At 50.2% G+C, this 18,100-nt stretch overlaps 1 protein-coding gene across 5 annotated transcripts in view; it reads right to left on the bottom strand.

Moving 5' to 3' along the window:
* The window catches only part of HIVEP3 (HIVEP zinc finger 3), a 474,303-nt gene that overhangs the window by 80,882 nt on the left and 375,321 nt on the right, over positions 1-18,100 (bottom strand). For 4 of the 5 annotated variants that reach the window (XM_073902800.1, XM_025856325.2, XM_025856323.2 and 1 more), the window contains one exon: positions 10,359-10,556. The gene's annotated coding sequence lies outside the window, so the exon portion shown is untranslated. Of the gene's footprint in view, positions 1-10,358; positions 10,557-18,100 lie in introns of those variants that run through there. The other variant, XM_073902801.1, reaches the window with a different exon arrangement.

The raw sequence follows: 18,100 nt of genomic DNA, 5'->3' as shown, positions 1-18,100 counted from the left end.
GCCACCAGAATTTTGTAATAAACATCCTCTGTACACACATCTTTGCAGACTGGTGCTATTGTTTCATAGGCCTGGTTCCCAGAAATGGGACCATGGGTCAAAGGGTATGTGTGTTTTGCGTGGGAATAGCTATGGGGCCTATTGTTTGTGGCATCTTCCTAAGAATGAGCCATGTGATTTTCACTCACTGGTTTTGATTCTGTCCTGAAGACACACCTCCGACCCCTCGTCTCCAGGACAATCCCCTGGATGGTTGAGGACAGTCTTCTCTTCCTTAGTTTCCTCAAATGTCCCTCTGATAATGGGGTTACATGTCCCCTGTGGCTGATCCCTCTGGGGTGAGCTCCTCCCCATTGAAAGACACGTGGACAGGGACAGAAGCTTTTCTGATCCGAGTAGGCAGGGTTCTGAGTCCTTCTCTTCAGCTCCCCGCAAGCCACAGACAGGCCTTCCTGAGAAAAAGACCCACCAGCCAAATCCTACCCCCACATAAGAAAATGGAGCTCATTCTTCAAGTAGGGAAAATGCCAATGACTTCGGAGCTGGACAGACCTTCAAGCATCCTCGAGCTCAATGCCTTATTTTACAAATGAGCCCTGGAGGGCAATGACCAGCCCAGGTTCACACGTGGGGTGTGGGAGCTGGGAGCCGGGTCACCGGGGGGTGCTTGGCTCCAGCTCTCTCTGCCTGCTGGTCCCTAGGAACCGTTTTACTAGAAAGGCACAGTGTAAATATTTTGCTAAGGAGCCAAGAGAGGAAACTTACCCAGGCTGAGCGGCCCTGTGCTGGGCGCTGGCCATGGACACAATGCTCAATGAGGGCCATTATCTGGGAAGGGAGGGCTGTTTGTTCCGCTTCGGGACGGTGCCAGAGCCCGGAGCCACCAGGCTTGCCACTCTGGCTGCCACACACAGAAGAGTCTCCTTGCACTCAGCAGACTCTGGTTATGCAATGCTGGGCCAGAAGGTTAACTCTCCCCAGACGGGAGCCAAGCCTTACTCCTTCCTGCCTGAGTGTGTCCATCTGAAAATGTTCAAAATTCAGGGCCTCCATCTTTGCAGAAAAAATGCTCAGGCCCTGGAAAGGTTTATTCCAAAGGGTGTAGTGAGTCCATCCGGCACCATCCTACCAAGGCCCTGGGCCCGAGCCATGGTGACTGCCCACTGCTTCCCAGGCATCACTCACAGGCCTCCCAGCCTGCTTCCCAGGAGTCAGTGCTCCTGCCGACTCAGGCCTGGCACACTCCTCCAGCCCCCCCACCTCTGTCAGTGGTGCTGGTCGAGCGCCCCTCTTTCTTAAACACGAGGGCTACCCCGCATTCACAAAGCCTCCCCCAACCACCCCAGCCATCAGTCCTGGAGCTCAAGGAGTGAGTTTTCAAAACAAAAGAGATCTTGGATGTAATCTCTCCAACTGCTCCATTTTTCAGACGAGGAAACTGAGGCTGGGGGCGGAGGGCGTTGACTAGCCTGAGAGCAGACTGGGTCAGTGCGACTGTCAGCAGGGCTCTCTTCCCTTAGACTCTCACACACCTCACATCCCAGACACTTCCCAGAACCCGACCACTTCCCACCGCCTCCACAGCCACCAGCCTGGTTGGCAACACCGTCACCTCCTGGTGACGACATCAGCCTCCCAGCTGGTCTCCATGCTGCCCTGGCCTCCTGCAGTGCGGTCTCCACACACAGCCAGGGTGGGCCTTTCAGAACATGCAGCAGACCTCCAAGGACTTCTCGGTTATCTGCCCACCCCCTGTCCAACCCCTCTCCAGCCTCCTCTCCTCCTAGGCCTCCACCCCCACCCCTCCAGCCACACGGGCCCCCTCAGAGTCCCCCCACATGATCACACCTCTGCCTCAACACTTTTCCCCAGAGAGCACAGTGCTCACTCCCTTAGCCCTCAGGTCTTTGCTCAAATGCCATCCTCCGAGGCCCACCCTGACTGCCTGGTTCCTCTTCTTTCCTGGCTCACCTCGCCACACATTAGGTACTTCACATAAGTACAAGATAACACCTGTCTATTTATTTTACAGATAATATAAAATATACAGTATGTGGCAAGGGGACAAAATGGGTGTCTATTTCCCCTACCACAGTGGAACTCCAAGAGGTAGGAATCTGCATCTTGTTACCTAGAACGGTATGTGGCACCTCCTGGTTAGGCATGGCTGGTTTTAAGGAGGATCCATCTCTGAGGATGGATGACAGTGATGGCGGTCCTCGTGTCGCCGCTGTGCCAGAGCCCACGTGAGTCAGGAGTGGGGGGAGGGGACGAATTTGGTGGCACAGGCAGGGTCAATGGAAGGAGAGGCTCTGAAGGCTCAAGGGAGGCCAGCTGAGAGGCTCTATGCTTAGGACCTGATGGGGAGGTGGGGGGGACGCCAGACCCGGGCGTCAGTGCCTCCTCAGCCCAGCCCAGGCAGAGCTGCTGCAGAAAAGCCGATTCCCAGAGGCAGCCATAGAGAGGTGCCACTGAGGCGGGGCCGGCCCCGCCCTGCCCTCAGGTACCTTGAATATACAAGTCCCCATACCTCCCTATCACTTTAAAAGCTCTCCAGTGGGAGATTCACAGGCCCTGCCGGGCTTGGGGGCCTCCGCTGAGCTCCTCTGCACAGAGCTTTATTCCCGGGGATAAATATCTGCGGAGTGAATCAAGAGAGAGGCGGAAGGGAAGGGGCAGGAGCTAAGATAGACCCAGGAGAGGAGACAAAGGCCGAGAGCCACAAAGCGATCCCAAGGACGCCCGCCAGCCAGAACCCCAGCAGAGACAGAATGGCTTGTCCTGACAGGTGGCACAGGAGCTTCCAGCTCGCACTTGCTCTCCCACACCTGCAGCTACACTGGTCGGAAGCACAAATCTCCGGCAAACAGAAACTCGTGATTTCAGTTTTATTTTGATTGACATTTTTATTTACCCATGGCACAGTTTCTTTGAGGTTGGCTGGTTTTATTCTAAAGAGGGGCCCAAACCATGTTCCCGGGTGACTGGCTGTGGACACCTCTCTCCCCAGTGGGTCCCAGCCCATCCTAACTCCGCTCTCCGCACACTTGTTGGACTCTTACACCAGAGCTTTTTCTTCTAGGGGCGTGTGTGCATCGCTCAGGCTCCGGTCCTTAATCCCCTGCATCTCTCTCTCGAGTTTCTCACCCCGTCTGATGAGCAGCTCCCACAGGTGCACACATCACCTGCCCTGCCCCGGAACGCCCCAGGCCCGTGTCTCCAGTGGCAATGGCTCAGCTTGGACAACCCACTGGCCTCTCGAATTCCATATGCTTAGCACCCACCTCATCGCTTCCCCTGTCCCTCCGGGGAAGCCATTCTCCTACACTCCCAGGCTTGCAGCCTCAAAAGCACCCCACAACCCCACTCTTCTGCTCCCATACCACCCATTCATCCAACTCTGCCCGTTCCCTCATTGGTTCAACACTTACTGAGCAAGCGCCCTTTATGACAGGCTGTGCTGGGGTCTGAGGACGTTCACCATGCCTGTCCCTCCTCCCTCTGTGGAACCTCCAGGACCACCCTAGGCCCTGAAATTGTGAGAGGAAGCCAGTCCCACATGTGCAAGTAAGTCACAGAGTGATCTTGGGCAAGTCACTTGCCATGTCTGAGCTTTGGTGTCCTTCTCTGCTCTTGGGAAACATTATCCATTCCTGCTTCTCTTCTCCCCAGCCTGGCGGTGACACCCACAGGTGATGTCAATCTAAAGAATGCTTATGATCATCACCTTCAACCATACTGTAGCCTTCTTCTTCCTACAGACCATGGCCTTAACCCCCAACCCTGCCTCCTGAGATTGGACCGTAGAATCTGCATTTTAGAGAAACACTCCAGGTGATTCTATTGCAGGGGGATGGTTTGTGAACCACACTTGGAGAAATTCTGGCTCACGAGATAAAGTTCAAACTCCCTCTCCATCCCCCTAGTCCCTGAGCAGACCCCACCCTGCTTTCCAGGCACAGGTCCCAGTCTCTTGCAGAAGGGCCCTTCACGGTCACCAGGCTGGTCCGTCTGCTCACCAGCCTGAACCCAGAACTCTTCTCTTGCCAGCTCACATCCAAGCTTCCTATCCAGACTGTAAGCTCCCTGAGGGCAACCGTCTATCCTACAGATCTTTGTGTTCAACAACAATGCTTGCTGAGCATCTATAAACACTTAAACACACACACAGGGGCACACAAAGGAGGAGGGGCAGAATCCTGCATGAGGGATGCCCCCTGTAAAGCAAAAACAGAGGGTAATTACATACCTGCCCAGGGTAGAAATACAGAGAGGGTACAGCAGGGTCCCAGAGCAAAGGTTCCTGATGTCATGGAGGAGGCGATGGTGGTGGGGGGCAGAGAAGGAGAATCCAGAAGGAAGGAACTCAGGGTAAAGGATTAAAGTGTGAGGAGTCCCTTCTGCACCGAGTGGGGGAGGAGGAGGGAGAGGGATGGAGAACGGGAATGGGCTGGGCTGGGGAAGCTGAGCCGAGGAGCCGGGCTCATCCTGTGGGTCAGGGGTTGGCAGATCCAGCCCACTGCCTGTTCTTGCACATCAAGTTTCACAGCCACGCCCATTCCTTTACACACTGTCCATGGCTGCTTGCACGCAGCACAGTAGAGGGAAGCAGGTGCAAGAGAGACCGTGCGGCTCGCAAAGCTTAAAATAGTTACTATCTGGCCATTTTGAAAAAAAGTGTTGCTGCTCCCTGCCACGCATGTGGGAAAGGACCGGTGGATTTTTTTTTTTTTTAAGATTTTATTTATTCATTTGTGAGAGAGACAGAGAACGAGCAGGAGGAGAGGCAGAGGGAGAGGGAGCAGACTCCCTGCTGAGCAAGGAGCCCACTGCGGGACTCGATCCCAGGACCCTGGGATCATGACCTGAGCCGAAGGCAGACGCTTAACCATCTGAACCACCCAGGCACCCAGGACAGGTGGATTTTAAGCAGGGGACAGCACGGTCAGATTTTTATCTTCCTATCCCCCTGGGACAATGTAGGGAGGGGTGGGGCAGACAAGCTGGCAGGAAGGGAAGGTGGTTGGGAGGTTAGTGTAACTGTCCAGGTCGGGGGGTGGATATGACACCACTGCTATTGTTTATCAAGAGATTTATTAAGAGTCGCCTGTGCCTGCACTGGGCTAAGCCCTTTACACGTATTCCCTCATCTGCTCCGCACAGCAGCTGCAGTTTGTGTCGTTCTCCCTGTCTCACAGATAAGGCACAGAGAAGTGAAGCAACTTGCCCAAGGTCACACAGCTGGTAGGCAGCAGAGCCAGAACACAAACCCAGTGCCAAACTCAAGGGGGCCGTCAGTGCCAAGCTGAAGCATGTTTGCTGGTTGACAGATCCCTTTGAGCTTCCCTGAGAATTCACAGAACACAAATCCTCCACAGGAGAAAATCTTCCCTGAGTCGAGTCAGGCAGGAAGTGGGAGGCAGGAGTGTGGCTATTTTGGAAAAGCGACACGAGAAACCACGAAACTTCCTACCTGTCCCGTTTTGCTCCCATCTGTCCTTGGAAACAAGGCTGCCCCTCTCTTAGATAAAAAGGTGTTTCTCCCCACACAGTGGCTCTGCTGCTGGTGGTGGGAGAGAGCCCTAAGCTTAGCACACGTTCACTATTTTTAAAGGACTATATAAACAAACAGGGCTATGTAAATAAGAAAAAAAATGAGGTCATCCTTTTAAAATCTAAAAATGTTCTTTTTCGATGGGGTGAGCAGCAAAACCTCAGAAAGAAAGAACTGGTGCTTTTTTTTATCCCTGAGATGCCTTCTCCAGCCCATAGTCTCCTGAAGACACTGGGCCAGCCCCTCTCTTCCCGGCACCCACTAGGGAAGGCAGGTAGCCTGGGAGCCAGGACTCCTGGGTTATAGTCCTGACTCTGTGGGCCTCGAATGCCCAAAGCTACTGCCCAACCTGAGCCACCCCCTCTCTGGGACATTGATCCCCATCCAGGTCACGCTTGGCATGCTGAGCCGACTGCCCCCTCCGCCATCCTGCTCCCTCACCCCTGGCCCGCACCTGGATCTGCTAAGTGGCTGCAGGGATCTCTACCAGCTGCTTAGAAGCCATGTGTGTGTATTCCCTCCATACCCCCCAGCTCCCATGCCTTGGATTTCTCTGCACATCATCTACTCTCCCCACCTTCTTCCAGACCTCTTCTCCCAAGCTGATGGCTGGAAGTCATTAGGGCAGCCCTGGGAGAAGTGTTTAGGTCATCAACAATCATCAGGAGACACCCCCGTGTTGGCAGGAGCCTAGGAGGCTTCACTGTTTCCCAAGAACTTCTTCCAGCACTGAGCTGCCCCCCCGCCCTGTGACCCTCTCCCGCCATCAACAGCATCACCCCGCACCCCCGCCTTCCACACCCTCCCCCTCTGCCTCTCAGGCCCAGCATCCTTGGCTCCGTAAAGCACAGAAATGAGAACCACCAGTATTTGCTGAAGGGGTGTCTTTCAAATTGGGTTCCATGAGGTGTTTCAGAGGTTCTTCAAATGTCACTTGAGAATTTTATTCCAAAACTATAGTATGACTCCTCCTACATAAAACTGCCATGGAAAACGGGCCTGCACATTCAAACGTGTTCCATGGCACATCGCGGTAATATACCAAGGACACACAATAGGGGTGGCTGGCTTAACTTGGTTTGTGCAGAATTCAGACAAAAGCCTGGGTAGATCTTGAACTTCGGTATTAAAATATGTCTTCAACTAGAAAGACTGGCGCTCTTTACTGGGCATCTTTATGTTGCTGCTTCTTAAATTCGGGACTATACACGCTCACATAAAACCACACAAACAAGTACGCTCTCAAACTTTCCATGATATGAGAATACAGTATGTGGATTATCACAAAAACGTCATCACTGATCATGGGCTTCCTGTCTGAGTGTTGTCATAAGAAGGGATTCAAGCAGTTGCTTGATACTGTCAGAGCTACAAACCAGAATTCCCTTCTGCTCCTACCCCAGTGTCCATATAACATCGAACTGAAGATCATCCTGGGCTGAAGATAAGCTGTTAGAAGTCTGGTACCATTCACATCATCGTATAGATATGATTGAGAATTTTCTTAATACTGCGCAACCAAGCCAAACAAAACAAAAGTAAGAAAGCATGTTAGATGTTATAGTTGGTAAGCGATAAAATGATTATCTAGAACAGAGGCCAGCAAAATTCTATAGAGGACCAAAGAGTAAATATCTTTGACTTTGTGGGAGAGGAAATCTGTCACAACTACTGATCTCTGCCGTCAGAGCAGGGGAGCAGCCATAAATAATGTGGAAATAAATGGCATGACTTTGTCCCAATAAAATTTTATACACAGAACTCATGCAACAGCCTGGATTAGGCCCATGGGCAGGAGTCTGTCAATCCCTGATCTAGACTCTGAGATTTCAGTGTGTTTATTGATGGGCTTTCATTATAAATAGATGTCAAAATTTTGAATTTAAATGATAAATGTATATTAATAAACAACCACTTGAATCTGTTTTATATTATTAGCATTCCATGGAGGATTTGACTTTGAACAATGGCTTCTAAGACCACAGAGGTTGGCAAACTACTAGCAGAGAGCTTAGCTGCTGAGAAAATGCTTTACAGCCCGTTTTCAAATTAGGTTCATCTTGACTGACTCAGAAATCAGGTGTACTCTGGAGAGAGCCCCGGTCCAGGGCCCTAGTAAAGTGGGAGGCATGACTCCGCATCTCCATGCCCTCAAATAATCTCAAACATAGCCATTCCCAAGCTCACGTCTGCGAATGGGCCTCCGCGGCACAGGGGAGTCAGCAATGCCCCTGAAGGCCGGCATGCAGCTGGCTCCTACCTGGCACACCCACCTGCCCAGGCCTGAGCCCTCTACCGTCCTCAGGTGTGATCTATTCTAGCCCCCTCCGTGGCGGCTGGGGGAGGCTCTGCCACCCGTGGGTCCATGAGCACCTGGACGCTCCAGAAGCCCTGAGTCAGCACCCCATGAATCACAGAGGCTTTTATTCCCCAGGGAGAGCGCAGGAAGGGGCGGGGACCAGATTTCTTGCTGGAACTGACGGCTCATTTCCCTCTAGACCCGTCCCATCCTTTAGCGAGTCTCCCATGCAGCTAGCACAACCCACATAGGACAAAAGGAGAATTAAGCAGTGAAGTAGAGGAGGTCAAATGCCAGGTCTGGGGAGGATCCCCCCACCCTCCCGCCCGCACCCCACCCCCCGTACTCCCCTTGATGGTCCTCCCATATCTCTTCTTGCATCCCTCAGAGGTTTCTGTTTCCAGCCAGGTTCAAGTATTTCCTGCACACCTAGCTAAATAAACTCAGTGCCCTTAGACCACTGGCAGAGGAGACCCACAAAGGCTGTGACATATGCAGAAGGAAACAACCGCTCAACTGAGGCGTGAGATGTCCCAGGGTGCCAAGGAAGGGGACCCATTCCTTATGGTGCTACTAATTCCTATTAAAATGTAGACCCTCCTGGGGAAGGGTCATTCTTGAAGCTGTTATTGCTTTTCTTCAGGAAGCATCTTGGTGGAAAAGACAGTGCTGGGCCTTTTGTGGCCCGAGGCTCGGCTCCTTCTCGCGGTGTGACCAGCTTTTACATTACTGAACCTCTCTGGGCTCGGTTTCCTTATCTCTGCAGGAAGGACGCCAGAACCAAGATTCCCTTGGGTCTGAGAGGTACTCGGGCTCGTCTATAAAGTGCCAGGCCCCATACACAGTGTTGGTCGCTTTACTTCCCTCTGGCCCTTGGGGACCAGATGGCCGAGCGTGGCACACCTCTCACAGCGCAGCAGCCAGGAGGGCAGAGAGGTGGCCGACCCGCCTGCAGGAGTAAGGAGGGCTGCCTCCAACTTGGGGAGCCCCTGCTATGTGTCCAGCACCATTCTAGGGGCCTTCCCTGTATCTGCACAGCAACCTGAGTGGTAGGTACCATCCCTTTCTCATTTACAAGCAAGAAAGATGAGCCAAGGTGACCAAGCAACTTGCCTCCTCAATAGCAAATGCCTCATGAAACCAGTAAGTGCCGGAGCTGGGATTTGAACTCAGGAAGATCCAGCGCCTCCACTATTAAGCACCCCATCAAACCTCTCCTCTCAGAGGGAGGCACAGATGCTCAGTCCTTCTTCCTCAGAGTCCAGGGGTGCTTCCTCCACCTCGGCTGGAAAGCCCTGGTCACAGCCTGGGTCTAGTGGACCCATGTGGTGCATCTGAGCTGTGGGCAGAGGCCTGGGCCCAGCCACCTTGTGGTTTAGGCAGTTACAGTGATGCCATCTTTGAGGGCTGCCTGAGGCCTTGCCTCCCTCTCTGTAAGCGAGGAAGCACATGGAGGAAGGGGATGAGGCAGCGTTCACGGCACCCAGGCTGCCAAGCCCCCTGGGGACTCATAGCCAAGCGCAAAGACCCAAACACAGGGTGAGCATCACCAGAGCTCCAAGAAAGAGGCCCTGGAGCCCCCAAACATTGGCTGCATCTGAATCAAAATATAGATTCCTGTAGCCCCAATCCCAAGAGTCTGATTCAGAGAACATGGGTGGGCCTGGGAATCTACCTTTTTTTTTTTTTTTAACCAGGCACCCCCTGCAACCTACTTAGGTGATTCTGATATACCCCAAAGCCAGACAAAACATCCAAAGACATATTCCCAGCCCAAAGAGCTCTAACCCCACACAGCTAACCTGAACCACCACCTGAATCTAACCTGGAACCACAACACATACCTGAAGAGCCAACTACATAGACACACAGACATCTACCGATGCAAGAGCCCCTCCCCAGGCACATTCAGTCAGCATCTCTGGGGGTTGGGGCACTGCTACTGGAATTTTTAAAAACTTTCTGGAAGATTCTAACGTGTAGCCAGGCCTCAGAGCCCGACATCCTTCCAATTCCTCACCACAGGGAGGGTCCTGAAGAGATGCGGCTCAGTCTTCAACACCCACTGTTCTCCTCTGAGTAGGGAGGGGGTGGCCAGGGGGCTTCTCAGGCCAGAGCCATCAGAGGGGCAGGCGAAGAGGGGGGCAGAGAAGACAGTGGCCCTCTGGAGTGTGGGCTGGCGTGTGGGGAGGGCTGTGGCATCTTGAAGGTGTTGCCAGGGACAGAAGGGAAACTGAGGAACTAGGAAGACAACTGGGGGAGATGAGGTGGGGCAGGGAAAAAGCCTGGCCCTCAAGGTCTCTACTCCTGGCCAAGGAAGTCCTGAGGATTTCCCATTTCCACAGAGGCTCAAGGAAGGTGGTAATAATAATAATAATAATAATTATTATTATTATTATTTGAAAGAGGTATATGTTTGAAAGAAGAAGACCACCACCAAGCTCATGCAAGAAAGACCAAAATGGTGCCCCCAGCAAGCATATTCAATGACAGACTGTTTCTTACCTGTGTTGAAGGCACCACTTCCGATGACCAAAACTAAAACACTGTTCTCTTTGGAAACCAGCGTTCATGTCCACTTCTGCTGCGTGGCCTTCCTCTCATGCTCTGCTCTGCCCTCTGGAAGGGAGAGCTTGCCTGGCCAGTATCTCTTGAGGCTCCGCCATGAACTAGTTAGAGGCTGCTGGGTTGGTGCCTCGAATCCTGCAGGGGACGGTTGAAAAGTATGGTCAAAGAGTTTGCTTGGTCAACTTCCTCAGACACAGAACAATCTCTGCCTGGTTCCAGGAGGCCCAGGCCCCCACAGCTCCTCCCAGCTTCTTGTCTTGGGCTAGATCCCCACATCCCCTGGGGAGACAGCATGGCAAGGTGGCCCTGGTGCCCTCTTGTATCTTGCACATGGCACCTAACTTCTCAGAGCCCCTATTTTCTCTACCAGTAAGTAGGCAGAATCCCAAGATGGCCCTCAAGGTCTCCCATCCCCCTGGTGCACACATGCTGTATAATCCCCAGGACCGTGAATATGGTGCACTTTACTCTCATGACTAGGTTATGTTACAGGGCATGGCTGATCTCAAAACAGATGGTTCCATGGGCTCGACCTAATCAAGAAAGTCCTTTAACAGCAGAATTTTCTCTGGTTGGTGGCCGAAGAGAAAGTCATGGAGATTAGAATCAGGAGGATTTGACTTGCAAGTTTGCTGCCTTGAAGATGGAGGGGCATGTGGAAAGGACTGGGGTCTGCCTTTCGGGGTTGAGAGCAGCCCCCTGCTGACAACCAGCAAGAAAACAGGACCTGAGTCCTACCTGGAATCCTGGATTGTACCTGGATTCCCACAACAAGTGAATGAGCCTGGAAAAGCAGAACCTTCCCCAGAGCCTCAGGATGACAGCTCAGCCCACAGGCACCTTGATTTCATCCCTGAGCAGAGAATCCAGCCTCTCTGTACCAGGCTTTCCACCTCTAGAACCGTGAGCTAAGAAACGAGTGCCACTCAGTTTCAGATACTTTGTTATACAGTGAGGGACAACCAATACCACCTGCACAAGTGATTTATATTCAGGCCTGGGTGAAAATTAAATCCAACAAGTAGACCCAAGAGCACACTGTACTCCCCAAATCACTAAACAGACAGGGCATTCAAGGCCAACGGCGGTCTGGCTCAGGGCAGGGGCTCAACCATGATTACAGGTCAGTGGATGAATGAGCGAGCACCAATTTTTATTAGTCAACTTGCTAAGAATGGCAAGTGCCTCTCGGGGTTCTCATGATTCAGTGTTCATGGTCCCACAGCGTGCCCAGCGATCTAGGTCTGGAGTAACCTCCACACAAGCCTGGGGTAATGTCCCCTTCCTTCTCTGGGGGCACACAGCCTTGGAAGAATTTGTCCTCCAGCAACCACATCCCACTGCGGATTCCTCCAGAGCGTGCATGTAGCCAAAGCCACCATGCTGTCCCCTCACCACTATACCTGCTGCTCTAGAATCCAGCCAGCCCTGCCCCCACCCCAAGGCAGCAGCACACGACCACACAGGGCCTCCGTCTATCATCTACCGCTTCTGTCATCCAAAGCATCCAAATTTTTCACCCCTCCTCGGTGTTCATCAGCCCCATCACCACTCCTCAGTGTTCATCAACCACCCCCTCTGATAGATCTCAATTATCAATACAAACAGCTGAGCTCCATCCCTCCCCGTGGGGAAACACTCATTTCTTAAAACATGCTATCCTCCGAACACAGTCCACGATGCCCACCTCCGAGCCTTGGCTACTGCTACCGCCCTCCCCCTCACAACCATACCTACTGGTGCCTAGGGTGCACCTAGAACAATTCTCTTTAGAACCTAACTGGGTGGCTCATTCATTGAACAGATAACACGTGCAGCACCTATTTTGGGTCAAGCCCAGTGGTAAGTGCTGGGCATGAAAGAGTCAAGATTCAGTCCCTGCCTTCAAGGGGATCACAATGGTGGGGGGAGGGGCCAGGAACGAAGGAATGCACAGAGTCAACGGGTTCATAGCTTAACTACACCTTGAAGGCATAAAGAAAAGAGTGGTCAATTCTGATGGTGTCTGAATGCATGAGAGAGAAAGAGAGAGTATTTCAAATGGTAAGAAGTGTAGGTAGACAGGAGACCCCAAAGTAGCCAGACGTTCGACAAGTTGCATGCTGTCCGTATGGCTGGAAATGAGGGGCAAAAGCTGATCGGGGGAGAACTTGGTATACGGAACAGCCTGGACTTGACCTTACAGTGGAGTGAGGCCACTGAATCATTTTAATCAGTGAGGTAATGCAGTCGGGACCAGAGGTGTGGCTGGAGGGGAGGACCGGATCAGGTGGAGGAAGCTAGCCACTGCCCCCCCCGCAACCCCACCAGCGGGGCCAGCACCACTCCTGGCCTCCAGCAGCAGTTGAGAGAGCCAGGCGGACACACCTGCATCCAGGTCACCAGGAAATGTTACACACACCTGAGGTTCTCCACGGCAAATGGAACCCATGTGTTTACCTCTTCTCCCCTCAACACCAGTGAAATAAAAAGAGATGTTCAACTAAGAACAGTTCTTGGGTAGCACCAGGTGGCTGGCAAGTCTGAGGAAAAGCAGACAAGGAGGAATGACAGAAAATCGAATCAAAGCTAAGCCAGCTTCACCCACCGGGGGCAGGCAAAGGCCCACCTGCCAAATCCCCAGGGAATCCTGCTCAGAGGCAGTGGGAGCTGGGGTAGGGCCGGCTGGCTGGAATTACGAAATCCAAGGATAATGAGTGAATCCTTTGGGTTTCCAAACAGACCAAAGTGGGAAGGAGAGGAGGACAGAAACCACCTACTCCACACCTCACTGTCTTCATTAGCAGCCCTCTTCTTCCAGGAGACTCTAGCCCTGACAGATGGCTTGATTGCTCATGACAGAAACTTCCTGAAGGATCCATCAGCCCATCAATCAATAGTTTGTACCCTAAGATTCTTTGAGTCCCTTGCCTTGCCTCAAAATTCCCCCTCACTGTTTCCCTCAGTCCCAGCCTGCTGGATTGTATTCCTTGCACAATCCTGATGAAGCCCCACATTGACGTATCCATTTTCAAGGAGACTTTCAATCCTCAGCAAATCCCGACTTTGCCTGCCTTCTCTGGAGATGCCAAAGCTCCATGGAAGTGATGTTGCCCCTTACCCAAGTGGGCAGCTTTGTCCCAAAATTTTGAGAATCAAATTGACATTGGACTTGACGTCCCCATCATTAACTGCCAGAGGGCAACAAAGACTGCAGAGCTCTGAGGAAAAAGGGTTAAAAGATCCGTTACTCTGCCCCCTCTCAAAGCCAAAGAGAGAAGTACTAAAAATAGCATGCCACCCACTTATCTTTTCTTAAAACAATTACTCAAGGAATTACTACACTAAAATAAAAACTGTATCAGAATAAGTAATTCAAGAGAGGGCAAGACAGGATACACAGGAAACAGTGATGAACAATAAAGTAGAAAAATGTATAGTCAGATCTAAGCCAATGTTGATAATAATGGTCTCATCTCATTGGGAATTAGATACCATTTAATTCTTGACATTAATCAAGAAGCATGGGTTTTAATTTCTTAATTCAAGGGTAACCATTTCTAGAAAATGAAATAAGATATAGCCCTTTTAACCACTGTGTGTGAGTGGGGGGAAAAATTCAATTAATTAATTCAGTTAATTAAGCATTAGGAAAGGGACAGCCAGACAGGAAAGGAAAAAGTATCTTAACCAAAAGACATAAAATAAGCCCAAACATATCAATAAATGTGACTAAATTATTCTATTTTAAGATAAGAGATTAGGTTGAATGGAAAAAAAAATGCAGCCATATGCTGTTTGAAAGTGATACACTTAAAAAAATTGACACAAGTTGAACTAAAAAAATGGCAAGGAGACATAACAAGCAAAACGGTAACAAAGACAATGTAGGAAAGTTAATATTAATATCTGACAAAATGCCAAAATGTTAAATAGAATAAAATGGGGCATTTTAGATTGCTAATGGGTCCGTTTCTCCAGGAAGTCACAAAAATCATGAACCTTACCTTCACCCTGAACCACAGAACCATAAAATATATGAAATAATATAGTTTTAGGACCACAAGGAGAAGACACATACAGAGCAGTATAGGTCTTAAACACATTACTCTAAGTCTGATGGTACAAGTAACTGCCAAAGAAAAGTATGGAGGATTTGAAGACACAGTTTGTACGCTTAACTTCATCTAGATGCAAGAAGCAGAGAAAACATCTTTTTCTCAAATGTCCTTGTAGAAGACTACAAGAAAATCTCAAATTCCAACATGTATACCACAGTCTCCGTTCCCAATGCAACAGAACTAGAAATTAACAAGCAGCAAAAAATAAAAAAAGTAAACCATGCACACAATTTAAAAATGCTGTTCTAAACAACTGGAGTCAAAGAGGCGCAAAACTATAATTGTAGGATATTTATAAATATGCGACATTGAGAACCCTGCTTTTTAAAAATCTGGAGAATGCAACCAAACTGCTTTTGGAGGGAGATACAGACCTTAAATGCTTTTATGATAAAAGAAAGACGGAAACCAAATCAATTAAGCATCTAACCCAAGAGGCTGAGAAAGGGGGAGAATAAATGAAATAGTCTATCAGTAAGAGAATGAAAAAAGCACAGCAACCACCAGAAAAAACATGGACAGCTACAGACTGGTTACTGAGACCAGCAACAGGGACAAACCGCTGGCTAATCTGAGCGGCAGCAAAGAGCCAAATCGCAAACAATGGTGAAGAAGGGCGACGCAAACATGTACACGAACAATTAAAAAAAAAAAACGAGAGAAATTAATACGTCACTTGATGCCAACGAATTTGAAAACCAATCATTTCCTAGAAGACTATAAATTGTAAAAATGAAGAAGAGGGAGGAAACCTGACCCAGCAGTGATGTTAGAAGAGACAGAAGATGCTGTCGAAGATGGAATGATAGTGGAGGAAGAATGAATTCTTTAAGTAAGAAAGCTGTGACATCTTCAACAAGTATTCATTAAATGCCTACTATGTGTTGGGCACTGTTCTAGGCCCTGGAGATTCAGCAGTGAGTAAGACAGAAAACACTCCTGCCTTTCTGGATCTGCGGCTCTATCCAGGGAGGATGAGCAGTTAACCTACAACAGGTAAAATAAATGGTTTGCAACAAAATGGGATACAGAGTGAGGGAAGGTGGAGGATTCTATTTTAAATAGGGTATGTGCCCCATACGTACACAAATGTATTTGGATTAAAGAAATAAAACAAAGAAGCAAATCCACCCCTCCCTCTCTGAAAAAAAAATAAATGAAAATGTCTAATAAAGATATGTAAAGATGCTTGGACTCACTAATAATTAAAGGGATATAAGTTAAAGTCAGTATCAACTCTCCCCCATTTGATGGGCAAAGAGGAAAGCAACTATCACCATCAGTGCTGGAGAGAAGAAGAAATTTATGTCAACCCAGCAGCTTCCCAAGTGCACACACAAATACACATCTTACACAAACGTACACACAGATGCACCCATACATGTGATCACTGCAGCAACTTTTTTAACAGTGAACATGGAAACAACCTTAAAATCCATCAGCAGGGAATTGGTTTAATAAGTAAGTGATGACAAATCCACCCAATGGAATAGTAATGGGACAATAACTTTTCTTAATTAAAAATAATTATACACTCCTACCAATAATAGGATTCTTCGTGGCTTGAACTATGTGTTGACCATGGGGTTCAGCCCTTCTCCTGGGCAATCTCCTTCCCTTCCCCCACAGCCTGCAGGATGGAAGGCGTCCTGGACTGGGGCCCATTTTGCACACGAGGCTTAGCCAAGGCTGAGACCTGACAAGTGGTGATCTTTGGGGTGTCTGACCCAGGAGCCCCTACTCTTAGCTACTACACACACTTCCTGTCAATGGAATGGTGTGAGAAACGGGGAAAGGCAGCATCGCAAGACACAACTGTCTGTGTAGCTGTGGGTGCTGTGGACCTGGAAGAGAAACACCAAGCTGTCAGCTCCTCTGATGGGTGGGACTGCGAAGGGATAGGGTTTGGAGCAGGCATTTTCTTCTTTATACATTTCTAGACTGTTCTTTTTTTTTTTTTTTTTTTTTTTACAATAAGCATGTTTATCACTTTTAAAAATTAAGGATTGTAATTTAAAAATGATATCAAAATGTCTTCTCTTTAGGACATAGCTGAACAGGGAAGCCCTATTAGAGCAAGAGGGGCCCATCTGCAAGGTGGTACCTACCCAGGGCAGGAAGGACTCTTCTGCAGCTCCTCTGCAGGCCCCACTCAAAACCTCAGGGAGGGAGGGACGGAGGGAGGGAGGGAGGGCTGTCCTCCCCACGCCCCACCCTCCCTGTGGAACCAAAGCAGTGCAGCACGGCATCTGCTGGCAGGTGGAAGGCACCCCACATCCGGTGTGGGCACTGGGGTTGGCATCACCGTAGGGGAAGTTCAGCAGTGAAAGAGTTAAAGAAAACCCCCAGATGCCTGCAGGGGCCAGCCTCTTCCCAGGGCTGGTGAGACAGCCAGGGGGCTGGGGCTCCAGCACCGGACTGCACACCCTGCTCCCAGGGAAGGCCCTGCTGCCCTCCTGACACATAGCCTGTCCCCCCACTGGGAACAGGACATCTGCAGATGGGGCTGGCACGTGGCTCAGCTGAGTTTGATCTGCTAGGGGTGGGGAACTGCAGGACAAATCTTTCCATTTGTATATTCATTTCTGCTATCATGGCTGTGGGTCGACAAGAAAACATGCACATCCAAGACACTGGGACACACATGACAGAACCACATGGCATAATCTTGGTGGGTCATGCTGGGCTCCTGAGCAACTGGGAGGGGACATGAGGAGAATTGTCGGCATGCCTCATTGACCCAACACCACGCAGCATGGGTAGTGCAGAATGTTAGCCCAGACACCAGCAGGACTTGGGTTCAGACCCTGGTTTTACCCATTTATAGCTGTGTGACCTCAGCTGAATTACTTAACTTCTCTGAGCCTCACTTTCTTCATGAGTAAAAAGTGAAAAACATCACCTGTGCCTGGGCTTGTGGTGTAGATCAGATGAGACAGTGTTGTGTGAGATGTGGCACAGGCTCAGCATGCATGAGGCGCTCGACAAATGCCTGCACCCTTCTCCAGTTATGGCGGGAAAACATCCACACTGCCCTTCTTCTGCCCATCTCTCCGCCTACAGATCCTGTTTCGGGACTGGATCTGCAAGGTTTCCTGCCTTCTTCCCTGTGGCCAAGCTTGGGGCTCTCACTTTCCTGGGGTATTCACCTTTGCTTCAAATGCCTGCCCTTCTGTCTGAGAATGCTGCCAATACACTAGGCAGCTCAGAGGCCGCTTCTGGATCCTTCTTGGCTCCTGGCTGCCTTCTCCAGACCAGAGGCTGCTCCCTCCCACGGAGTAGTGAGGTGTCCCAGACAAGGAAAGTGAGCAGGGAGAAAGGCAGTGGAGCTCAGAGCCTTTGATATGGACAAGACATGCTTTGAGAATCCCCGGAAAATGTTTTCCAGTAAAATCAGGGTTTTTAAAAATAGCGGATGGTGATACATTTCCATTTGTACTGAGGACAGAAAAAGAGGAATGCCAAGTGCAGGATAATGGATTCTGTTTCGTGATCAGCAGGAATATCCAGGCCCCTAAACTGTATTGGCATTAGGCAGAAGAAATATTCAGTTTTCAGGCACTGCAGGGAAGCGAGACA

This window comes from Callorhinus ursinus, unplaced genomic scaffold, assembly GCF_003265705.2.
Source record: "Callorhinus ursinus isolate GAN/ISIS: 27379988/994484 unplaced genomic scaffold, GSC_fseal_2.0 scaffold18, whole genome shotgun sequence".
Lineage (NCBI taxonomy): Eukaryota > Metazoa > Chordata > Mammalia > Carnivora > Otariidae > Callorhinus > Callorhinus ursinus.
Note: the sequence above shows the minus strand (reverse complement) of the source record. Positions and strands in the feature narration are given on the sequence as shown.